Here is a 12,327-nt window from a genome sequence, read left to right on the forward strand (position 1 = left end):
CTTTCCAGTTTATTTCCATGACAAACAAGCTAGAAATTACATGGGATTTAATTGGCAGGTTTTTTAATCATTTGAGTCATGTTTGTAAGTCAGCTATAAACAGAAGGTAACCTCTTCCCAGAAACGTCTGCTTGGTGTTCCTCTCCTATGGGGAGCTTTCACTGACACGGACTGATTGTCCAAGGGCTCATGGACCTTCATCTTTCAGCTTTGGTTCCTAAATAAACATCAGATAAAACATAAACACTTTTTAGAAATTTCTAAAGAAGATAAAAACAAAAACAAGAATCATTATAAGGAATAGAGCATTCAAACACCTCATTTCGGATGTTTGGAAGGCAGCAGTGTGCTATGTCCAGCTAGACTCTCTAGAGTCTATTTTATTATGAATTTGAAATGCTAACACAATGTTAAAATCTACATATTGTGTCCACACTCTTGTTAAGATAAACTTAGCATACTTTTTAATGTTTCTATTAGGGTATACTACTTTGAGAATTTCCCACTTTTTAAAAATTTTTTAATTTATTTTTTTTTTTAATTTTTTTTTTTCAACGTTTTTTATTTATTTTTGGGACAGAGAGAGACAGAGCATGAACGGGGGAGGGGCAGAGAGAGAGAGGGAGACACAGAATCGGAAACAGGCTCCAGGCTCCGAGCCATCAGCCCAGAGCCTGACGCGGGGCTCGAACTCACGGACCGCGAGATCGTGACCTGGCTGAAGTCGGACGCTTAACCGACTGCGCCACCCAGGCGCCCCAAAAATTTTTTAATTTATTTTTGAGAGAGAGAGAAAGAGAACATGGCGGGGAGGTGGGGCAGAGAGAGAGAGAGAGGGAGAGAGGGAAAGAGAGAGAATCCCAAGCAGGCTCTGGCTGTTAGCACAAGCCAGACACGGGGCTCTATCTCATGAACTGTGAGATCATGACCTGAGCCAAAACCGAGAGTCAGATGCTCAACCAACTGAACCACCCAGGTGCCTCAAGAATTTCCTACTTTCAAAAAGAGTGATCATTTTCCTGTCCCACAATTTCCAGAATATATTTAAAGGTAAAATTCAAATTTTCTATTAATGACATATTTTGATACAACTTTTTTTTATTCACTTAGAGAGAGAGCACATGCACAAGTTGGGGAGGGGCAGAGAGAGAGAGGGAGAGAGAATCCCAAGCAGGCTCTGCACCATCAGCGCAAAGGCCCGAACTCACGAACTGTGAGATCATGACCTGAGCTGAAGTCAGACGCCTAACCGACTGAGCCATCCAGGCGCCCCTTGATAAGACTCTTTTAAGATTAAAGCAGTCAAACAAAAATAATTTAAGTGATCGTTGGGTTAACACCTATGATCCGGTAGCAGATGCACGTACGCATCGACAGAGAGGCAGGAGAGCACCTAGCAAAGATCCCTGATCTTGTATGGAGGACTGTGCTTTGTCAAGGCGTCCTCAGCTAAGGAACTCTAGATAACTTTTCAGGAGTAAACAGTGTTGTGCAGTCACAGCAGCTTTTGAACAAGGTGCTGTAATGACAGTTCCTTGACCTTTATAAGTGATGTCAGTTGATGTTGATGATAATTTAATGACAAGTTATTGAGCACTTGTCACACTCCAGGCATTCTGACAGACACAGCACATGATAATCTCATCTAAGGCCCTCAAAAGCGTATAATGTAGGTATGATAATTCCTCCCCCTTTTAACAGATGGGAACAGTGAAGCACAGAGAATTCAAGAAAGTCACCCAAAGCCACACAGAGGGTATGATAAGCTGGAATTCTAACCAGGAGATCTGACCCCAGAACCTACACTCTTAACTACTTTACTACATCTTAAAATTTGGAATAAATTTTCCTTTGACCCATATTGTCACCGCCATTAGTCCTTAAAAGCCTAGAAATGTGTCTAGGCAATAGACCAGACACCCATACCTGGATTGTAATGAGAGATGAGCCAACACAGACCCAGAAGGAACTGGTGGCATAAAGGAATTAGTCATTACTTTGAGGGGAAAAAAGAGGGATTTCAAATATTTCAAAGCCAAAGAATCCTCTTTACAAGTAGAATCTTCTCCAGCACTTGAATTTCTCAAACAGATCAGAGTGGTGCTGGTCTAACTACGGTAGGAAAGGAAAGCCACACTCCTCCTCCCCCATCCCCAGCAGCCCCACACACTTCCCCAAGGTTCAGGGTTCATGGAAGACACCCTGAAATCACTGAGGCACCCAGAGATTGCCAGAGACCCAGCAGATCTCACTTTCCTTTCCTTTTCTTTTTTTAACGTTTATTTTATTTTTGAGACACAGAAAGACAGAGCATGAGCGGGGGAGGGCCAGAGAGAGAGGGAGACACAGAATCCAAAACAGGCTCCAGGCTCCGAGCTGTCAGCACAGAGCCCGACACGGGGCTCGAACTCATGGACCGCGAGATCATGACCTGAGCCGAAGTCGGACGCTTAACCGACTGAGCCACCAAGGCGCCCCCAGATCTCACTTTCCAAAACTCAGTGGACAAAGTATTTTATGATGTTCTCATAAAGTATAATGCAGTTAAGTAACCATACATTCATTTCCCCATCTCTAATGGAAGGACTTTGTATCTGGGCCTGTTGCATTCAACATTTTTCATGAGTAGCTCGGACAAAGTCATGGAAGGTTTACTTAGGAAACAGAACAGAAAACAGCTGCAAATTACCACCAGACATAATCAAAGAAAGCATTAGGTACAAGCGGTTCGGGAACATGCTTTTAAAATGCCGACTCTTTTCCATAGCAATCTTTTTTGAAGCATTCAAAATTTCATCTTAAATTTAAGAAACCCCATAGATAACCCACCTCTCTCCTAGCACAGAGTTAATTTTCCAATTGTATGAATTCCTACCCTGCTACCCAGGCTGCAGAAATGGATCGCTCACAACACCACAGGGTCACAAAGCCCAAATTAAAAGAACAGGAAACTAACCTTCAAGAAGCCAGGGTGAACTACAAATTGAATAGCCTAGAAACATATGCAAAAACCAGTGTAAGGCACCAAGAATATAAAACCTGGGAGACAGGTGTTAACTGATCCATGGATCACAAGCAGAGGTCTGGGACAGATCTGTCCTTTGTTTTGCTGACATAAGCTGGCCAGGGTGTGGGGCATGGGCTGACAGCCAAGTTTAAGGTCCAGAGTGGAAATGGACCCAATTCTCTCCCAGGTAGGGTAGAATCAGTATTTTCCTGGTTAACCCATTGCGCAGTTGTGAAAAGTTCCAGGCCATTCTGGAGGTGAATGAGTTTTCACATGACCTCTTTCAGCTTCTAAGCACTCTTACAAATACACTAAGTACTTGAACTGAGTTGATGTCTAAAGCATCTAGGGGGCGCCCAGGTGGCTCAGTCGGTTGAGATCTGACTCTTGATTTTGGCTCGGGTCATGATACCAGGGTTGTGGGCTAGAGCCCCATGTCAGGCTCTGTGCTGGGCGTGGAGCCTGGTTGGGATTCTCTCTCTCCCTCTGCTCCTCCCTAATAGTGTGTGCATGGCTCTGTGCTCTCTCTCTCTCTCTCTAAAAAAAAAAAAATTATTAAAAGACAATCTAATGTTTTTCCCAGCTGATGTGTTTACCCATCTCAGATTAACAGCGTGTGAGGCAAGGGCAAGTTCAGCTGGCCGAGTGCAGCCAGGAAGTGGTGAGACCGGGACTGGGCTGCTGTGAAGGACTGGCTGACGCAGTGTCTTCGTTTTACGGGAAGGCAGTGTGTATGCGTTGGAAGGAGAAGCCGAGATAGCAACACCTTGCACTGTTAGTGGTACCAACTTATGGGTATTAACTCACCTAAGAGAATTAAGCGACAAACCACGGAAAATGTTTGGGACGCTGCCTGGTAAAACAGCACATGTGCAACAATAGTAGCTGTCGCGGTCGGCCCTTGAACAACACAGAGGTGAACGGTGTGGGTCCACTTCTACGTGATTACGGCCAGTACAGTAAGTGCTGTGAATGTATTTTCTGTTCCTTTTGATTTTCTGAATAACGTTTTCTTCTCTGCAGCTGACTTTACCCTAAGAATAAGGAATAGAACAGATATAATATACAAAGTATGCGTTAATTGGCTGTTTATGTTACTGGTAAGGCTTCCAGTCAACAGTACACTGTTAGTAGTTAAGTTGTGGGGGAGTCAAACGTTATAAGGGGATTTTTGAGTGCGCGGGGCACTGGCACCCCTAAGTGCCACGTTGTTCAAGGGCCAGTTGTATTTTATTATCATTCTCTCATCACGTGATCACCATTTCATCCTGGCATCATCCTGCCACCTGCACATCCTCTTCAGCAGCCTGCAAATCTTGCAGGTACCGGCCAGCTCCTGGGTGCAGGTGTTGAGAGATCACGGAGCCATGAACTGGGAGTGTTTCAGCCCAGACCTGGAATAAGGGCAAGGTCAGGTCTAGAAAGTATGTGAGTGCCCTCCTAAACCTTAATCTCAACGGGTGCGGTGCGTCTTCTGTTAGCTGCCCTCTCTGGACCAAATGAGCGGCGACGCTTTCTGTAGGCCTAGGCTCTGGGGAGTCTGTCTAGATTGGAGATGGGAATACGTAAGCACAGGTTACGATCCAGGGTGCTCATTAAACTAACGTCTCCATAATCGTGGTACAACAAGAACACTAGGGAGAGAGAGTGTCCGATGAAATCTCTACAAGTTTGCAACTACCTGAGTGCGGAGACACTTCATCTTGGACTTGGAAAGGGACCATGCAACTCACACCCTGGCCACCAGTTCTGTTTCAAAATGACCCCAATTTAGGGGATCTCTTTCACTCTTTTAGGCAGGGTTTGAAAAGATCCTCTGGTAGGTGAACTTTGTTTAGGATTGAAGGCCCATGTGGGTTGGGAAGCTGGGATGGAGGGTGGGTTGTATGGCAGTTTGTGGGAGCCATAGGTAATGCTATTGGCAGAAGTCAGAGGGAAAGGAAGTGGAGGGTGGAGGTTTCCAAGCAACTGAGATTAAAAGCTAGAAAGACAGGCAACAAATGAGGAAACTGCCACCCTCAGAATCCAATCCCAAATATCACTTGTGGGGACAGTTCTGCAGACCCCCCTCAGCCCTCCGCAGACCCCCTTGGACCCTCAGCAGACCCCGTGGCCCTTGGCAGACCCCAGGCCTCCAGTAGACCCCCTCGGCCGACCCCCCCCCTTGGCCCCCACCACGGCCCCCAGAAGAAACAGTCCACCAGAAAAGGCTACCTCTTCCAGAGAAGATTTGCATTTAATGAGCAGGTGAACCACAACTTGCAGTATATTCTAGTCTTTTTCCTTATTATGAGTTTTACAAATAACGGGATCATCATTACATAACTTTTCTTAGCTCCTCTTTTTTGCCTAACAATATATCCAGAAGCTCTTTCCAGATCAGTAAATACTGTTTAACCAGACGTTCATTCGTCCAGCAAATAGCCACAGGGCAGGTACCCCGTGTCAGGTGTTGTCTGAGGCACCGAGGATCAGGTGCTGAGTATCGCAGAGTGGGCTCACAGTCTCAAGGAGACGGCAGGCTGCTGCAGGAGAAAGTAAGCAAAAAATGAGCAGAGAATGAGACCACACGGCTAACAGGTGCCGTGCAAATAATTAAAATAAGGTGATATGCAGGGCGCCTGGCTGGCTCCGTGGGTAGAGCATCCCACTCTTGATCCCAGGGGTTGTGAGTTCAAGCCCCACGTTGGGCTAGAGGCTACTTTAAAAAATTCATAAATAAAATAAGGTGATGTGATTGCATGTCTGAGACAACCCTCAGTTAGATGGTCGAAGAGAGTCTTGGGTTGAGATCGAACTACCAGTGGCAGCCACGCAATGATGGTGAGAATATTGCAAATCGAAAGTCAGCGCAAAAGCCTAAGGCAGAAATAAGCTCGCCCCATGTAAGAAACAGAGAGAAGGCTGGAGCCACCGAGTACTGAGCCCAGAAGGCAGACGAGGCCAAGAGATTAGGATGGCCTGGGTGCCCCCAGCAGAGGGCAGAGGGGTCTGGAGTTCTCCTCCAAACCCACTGGACTTTATTTTATATGAAATGCATATGTGTCATCTTTACTAAAGTAGCATTCATACACTGTAAAACCCTCCAACTTTAAGTCCATAATTTAATTTTTAAAAACATACACACTTCTATAATCAACACCATGAACTATGATGTAAAACTCTCAACACTCAAAAAAGTTTCCTCCTGCCCCTCTAGCCAATCCCCTCCAACCTGCTGTCACTAGAATTTTAACTTCTGGAGAAGGTCAGATCAGTGGAGTCACACAGTGAAGACAACTACTTCATTTGCAGGGCCCGCCCAGTGCAGAATAAAAATGTGGGGCCCATAGTTTAGCAATTATTATGAATTTTAAGGCTTCAGGCACCTGACCGGCCCGGTCAGTGGAGCACGTGGCTCTTGATCTCAGGGTCATGAGTTTGAGCCCCACGCTGGGTGGAGAGACTAGTAAAAATAAACTTTAAAAAGAAGAGTTTTAAGGCTTCACAGCAGAGTGTTAAGCTGAGCACCGGGGGGGGGGGGGGGGGGGGGGGGGGGGGGGGGCTTCGGAGCACAGGGCCAGGGAGCCAGCCCTCTACTCAGTATGTGGTTTCCTTGCTGGGCACATCTTTCACTCGCCTAGGGGTGCATGGCTGCTGCCGAGGGCCACTCGCTGTGGGACGGGCCACAACTGATGCGTCTACCAGCGGGTGGACACGGATGGCCTTTCCTGTTGGGAGCCGTTATGGATAAAAATGCCATGAACACTCAAGTACAAGTCTTTGTGTGATGTCTTTTGAGACCAAGAAGTGTTTTGTTCTGTCCAACTTCTCCATTTTTTTAAGGTTCACACTTTTTGTGTCTTATCTAAGAAATCTTTACCCACCCCGAGGCAACAAGATTTCCTCCCATGTTTTCCTTCAGGAGTTCGTGATTGTGGGTTCACATTTAGGGCCAAGCCCCACTGTGAGGTAGTTCTGTGTGTGGGGCAAGGTGTGGCTGAATCCCTTTGTTCGGATTGTGTCGTGTCCCGGCTGCACCTGTTGAAGGGCCGCCCTTTCTCCACGGAACCCCGCACCCTTACGTTAGGGCTTTAGGGAAGGGCTTTAGCCAGGGAAGTGACCGGGTCATCCAACAAGGTCATGCAGCTGCTATGAGAATGGACCATCACGAAGAGCAGGCGGAGAACCGGTTAGCACCGGTTAGTGCCCGTGAGCCGTGATGGGAGCCTGCTGGTTTGGGGCAGAGGAACAAGATCTCCCTAGGTTTTAGGTGGAGCTTCCCAGTGACCGGTGGTGCTGAGCACTTCTCATGTGTTCATTCTCCCTCCGTGCATCATCTCTGGGGAAGTTCAAACCATGGGTCTACCTCGGTTTCACATTTAGTTCTGGGCCTCTGTTTAAGCAGAGGGGTGACAAGATCCTTTAACAAGGGCACGCAGCCGAAGTCAGAATGGATTATAATGAAGCCAAAGTAGAATCAGGTCACTCAGGAGAAGATTTACGGTCCAGGTGAGAGAATGAAGGGCTGCACTGGGGTGTGAGAGAGCAGTGGACAGGTTGGGAATATGTCTTACAAATAGAGTTGATAAAGTCGTTGGTAGATCGCTGTGGAAGATAAGGGAAAGGTGAGAATCTAAGGTAATTCTGATATTTGGGACTGAAATTACAAAACAGAGGGAGAGGCTGTTGATTAGGCTCGGAAACACTAGAAAGTGGTAGGGCAGCAGTGGGAGGCGCCTGGTTGGGCCGTGTTACACGGGGTGTTCCTCAGATCCACTGGGGGATGTTAAGGGGGCATTTGGAGATTTCAGACACAGGTCAGAGCCAGGGATTAAAAACAATTGGCGCGGGGAGCCTCCGGCTAGCTCAGTGAGCAGAGCAGACAGCTCTTGACCTCAGGATTGTAAGTTCGAGCCCCACGTTGGGTGTACAGATTCCTTAAAAATAAAATCTTAAAAAAAAAAAAAAACTGGCATGTAGAGGGTATTTAAAACTAAGATAACCGTTTTGTTTGAAATTGTGTGTCCCCCTCCAAAATTCATTTGTCAAAGCCCAACCCCCAACGTGATTGTTTTTGGAGATAAAGCCTTTAAGCAAGTAATTCAAGTTAAATGAAGTCATACGGGTGAGGCTCTAAGCCAAAAGAACTGATGTCCTTATAAGGAGAGGAACTTTTACACAATTCCTAAAAGAGTGACAAAGAGGAGGATGAAGAAGAAACCATAAGATTTAAAAACTTTGGCGGTCACGAATGACCTTGACAGAAGCAGTCTTAGCAGACAGAAGTCTGAACGAGGACAGTGACTACAGGCCAGTCCAGCAGGTGCTCTGCTCTGAAGGGAAGCCAAGCGCCGGGGTCAGCCAGAAGGGGACAGGAATCTCCAAAAAAGATTTTATGGGTTTTTGCTTGCTTTGCTTTTTGGGTGGGAGATAACAGTGGATATGTGTGTGAATGATCAGCTGGAGAAGATCATGTAGAATCAAGTAGAGAGAAAGAAAGAAATGCAGGATGGAAGTCCTTGAGGAAGTAGAGGGGACAGAATCCAGGCGAAGGTTTGGCGTTTGACAGGGTGCGGGACGGGGGCGAGTCACAGAGGCTGGTCACAGAGGCTGATGGTGTGAAAATGACGGGATCCTGATTGCTTCGATTTTGCTTGTTCAGATATGAGGCAGGTAGACTGTAGAGTTTAGAGCTGATGGACAAAGTCGTGGTGAAGAGTTTTCATCAAGTGGAACATATTAGACGTGAACATACTAGAGAAATCTCATGGGATGGCCAGCAACGCTGAGTCCAGGGAGGACAGTCTTCCCCAGCAGGCTTCCAGCTGACTTAACCTTCTGTTTTGACAGCGGAAACCGGCCTCATGTTTACCCCTAAATGAGGGAGTGGGGCTGAGGACATTGGACCTCTACCCAATCTGAAAATGTCACTACGAACCTGTTAGCAGGGAGGAGGCTGGGCAGGCTTGGGGTCGGCAACCACAGTGCCTAGCATACGTCGCCAGGCTGGTAAGTGAAGAAGCAGGACATCTTGTTTTAACTTACACTTTTCTATTATTATTAGAAATATTGGGGGTTTTTTTTTCCCATTTGCTTGGTTACTTAATATTTTTTCTTTCAGGCATTGGTTATTCAAATACTTTACCCAATTTTCTATTTTCAAACTCACCTTTATGAGCCATTGATATATTCAGGATAGCAATCCTTATCTATTTGATTTATTTACAAATAGATTTTTTTCCAACTATCATTTGAGTTTCTTTTTTGGTTATGGTGTTTTACATGTGCATATGTTTCTAACCTTTTCATCTAAATCTGTCAGTCTTTCTCTTTCTTTCTTACCATGTTTAAAAAGAATGCCTCCAGGTTACTCCTCTGGTATCCTGCTTTAAAGGAAAACCCCAAGATTTTATAAATATTTATATATTTTTATAGTAATTTTATGGTTTCATTATACATATATAGATATATCTTTAATCCACCTGGAAATCGTTGTACAGTATGAGGTAGAGATTTGATTTTTCCCCCAACATGTTTAGCCATTTGCCTCAATGCAGTTTTGATCATGTTAGTCCTTCAATTACCATCAAGTATTCTCCCTACCCTTCTAACCTCACCTCCAAACAATGTCCATATTTCCTGTCCCGGCCTTCAAACCGTTCAGTGGCCTGACTCTATTTTTTTTTTTTTTTTTTTTTCTGCCCGATTTAATGGACGCTGTGTTTTTCCTACTCATTTTTGAGCTGTATTCAGATGAGACCTGGATGGTATGTAAAACCCTCTAGCTGTAAAACCAAACCCTAATCCTGGGTCTGGGGAAACAACAGATTTGGGACCTGTATATGATGGAGTATAAAAACGTAAGAAGGGGGGCCTGGGTGGCTCAGTCAGTTAAGCATCTGACTCTTGATTTTGGCTCAGGTCATGATCTCACAGTTCATGGGATCAAGACTCGAATTGGGCTCTGCGCTGACAGCATGGATCCTGCATGAGATTGTCTCTCTGCCCCTTTCTCTGCCCCTACCCTGCTAGCATGCACGCTTTCAAAATAAATTAATTAATTTAAAAAAATAAACAGAAGGAAATCTTGACATTTGCCATGACATGGATGGAGCTAGAAAGTATTATTCTAAGTGAAATAAGTCAAAGAAAGACAAATGCCACATATGATTTCACTCATATGTGGAATTTAAGAAACAAAACAAATGATCATTGGGGGAAAAAAGAGGGAGAGAGAGAGGCAAACCAAGAACCTGACTCTTAACTATAGAGGACACACTGATGGTCATCAGAGGGAAACAGGTGACGGGGATTACAGCATGTACTTGTGATGATCACTGGGGTGCTATACGTAAGTGTCGAATCACTATATTGTACACCTGAAACTAATATCACACTGTAGGCTAACTAGCTGGAATTTAAATAAAAACTTACAAAAATATATGTAAGATTGGGAAACCATATGGAAAAAATTAAATGAGCTTTAAAAAAATATATTGAGGGGCACGTGGGTGGCTAAGTCAGTTAAGCATCTGACTCTTGATCTCAGCTTAGGTCATGATCTCAGAGTCATGAGTTCAAGCTTTGTGTTGGGCTCCATGCTGGGTGTGGAGCCTACTTAAGAAAATTTTTTGAGGGGCACCTGGGTGATTCAGTCAGTTAAGCATCCAACTTCAGTTTAGGTCATGATCTCACCGTTCATCGGTTTGAGCCCCTCATCAGGCTCTGTGCTGACAGCTCAGAGCCTGGAACCTGCTTCAGATTCTATATCTCCCTCTCTCTCTGCTCCTCCCCTGCTCAAGTTCTGTCTCTCTCTCTCTCACACACACACTCTCCCTCTCAAAGATAAACATTAAAAAAATTTTTTTGAAAAAAATGGTACAAAAAAGAAAAATTGGACTTTATTAAAATTAAGAATTTGTGAGTATCAAAGCTACAAGCAATCTATACACAAAAAGGAAAATAATTGTGGGGCACCTGCATGACTCACTTGATTGAGCGTCTGACTCTTGATCTTGGCTCAGGTCATGATCTCAGTATTCGTGGATTTGAGCCCCATGGTAGGCTTTGTGCTGACAGCGTGGAGCCTGCTTGGGATCCTCTCTCTCCCTCTCTGCCCCTCCCCTACTCGAGTCCTCTCTCTCTCAAAACAAATCAATAAATTTTTTAAAAAAAAGGAAAATATTTGCAATGCATGTATTTAGCATGGACTTATATCCAGGGTAAATAACCATTTTCCAAAACTAAATACACAACTCTTCAGGGACAAACACTTAAAGTGGCACTTCACTAAAGAAGATACCCGAATGGCCAAAACACATATAAAAATTGCTTGACAACTATCAAGGAAATGCAAATTAAAAATCACAATGAGAAATGCAAATTAAAAATCACAATGAGAAATATAACTTCATCAGAAAGCCTAAAATTAAAAAAAAAACAAAACTGATGATACCATGTATTGGCAAGAATGTGGAACAACTGGAAATTTCATGTAAGCTGGTTGGAGTATAAATTGATATACTTTTTTTGTTTTTTATTTTTAATGTTTATTTATTTTTGAGACAGAGACAGACAGAGCATGAACAGGGGAGGGTCAGAGAGAGAGGGAGACACAGAATCCGAAGCAGGCTCCAGGCGCTGAGCTGTTGGCACAGAGCCCGATGCGGGGCTCGAACTCACGAACCGTGAGATCATGACCTGAGCCGAAGTCGGAGGCTCAACCGACTGAGCCACCCAGGCGCCCCATATACTTCACAAGATTTGGCAGTATCTAGTAAAACAAGACCTACTAATACCCAATGACTGATACCCAAGCACTTCCCATGCTGTGTATATTTCCAAAAGAAATAACTGTGAATTGATCAAAAGCCATGCTCCAAAATGTCCAAAGCTGCTTTCAGCACAGCCTCAAACTATACACAACCCAAAAGGATCAGCTGTGGCATAGTGATGTGATAGAAAACTAATCAACAATGAAAAATAGAGCATATCTTCTCTACTCACAACAGGATTACATCCCATTAGACCCATGGTAAATTGAAAATACCATGAGTCAAAAATACATTTAATGCTCTTAACCCCGGGGTGCCTGGGTGGCTTGGTCGGTTGAACATCTGACTCTTGATTTTGGCTCAGGTCACGACCTCAGGTTCCTGTGATTAAGCCCTAATTTGGATTCCTTGCTGGGTGTGCAGCCTGCTTGAGATTCTCTCTTCTCTTCCCTCTGCCCCTCCCCAGCTCTCTCTGCCTCAACAAACAAACAAACAAACAAACAACCATGTAACCTACCGAATATCATAGCTTAGGCTAGCATATCTAAACAATGCTCAGAACAC

General features: G+C 44.7%; 1 long non-coding RNA gene across 1 annotated transcript in view; it reads right to left on the reverse strand.

The window, feature by feature from the left end:
- Positions 1–12,327, reverse strand: part of LOC122199160 — a 14,617-nt gene continuing 2,290 nt past the window's right edge. The window contains exons 2-3 of the long non-coding RNA XR_006193387.1: positions 3,815–4,041; positions 1–217 (exon numbers count right to left, since the gene is read on the reverse strand). This is a non-coding gene — a long non-coding RNA (uncharacterized LOC122199160). The remainder of the gene's footprint in view (positions 218–3,814; positions 4,042–12,327) is intronic.

The sequence above is a fragment of the Panthera leo genome, chromosome D1, assembly GCF_018350215.1.
Source record: "Panthera leo isolate Ple1 chromosome D1, P.leo_Ple1_pat1.1, whole genome shotgun sequence".
NCBI lineage: Eukaryota > Metazoa > Chordata > Mammalia > Carnivora > Felidae > Panthera > Panthera leo.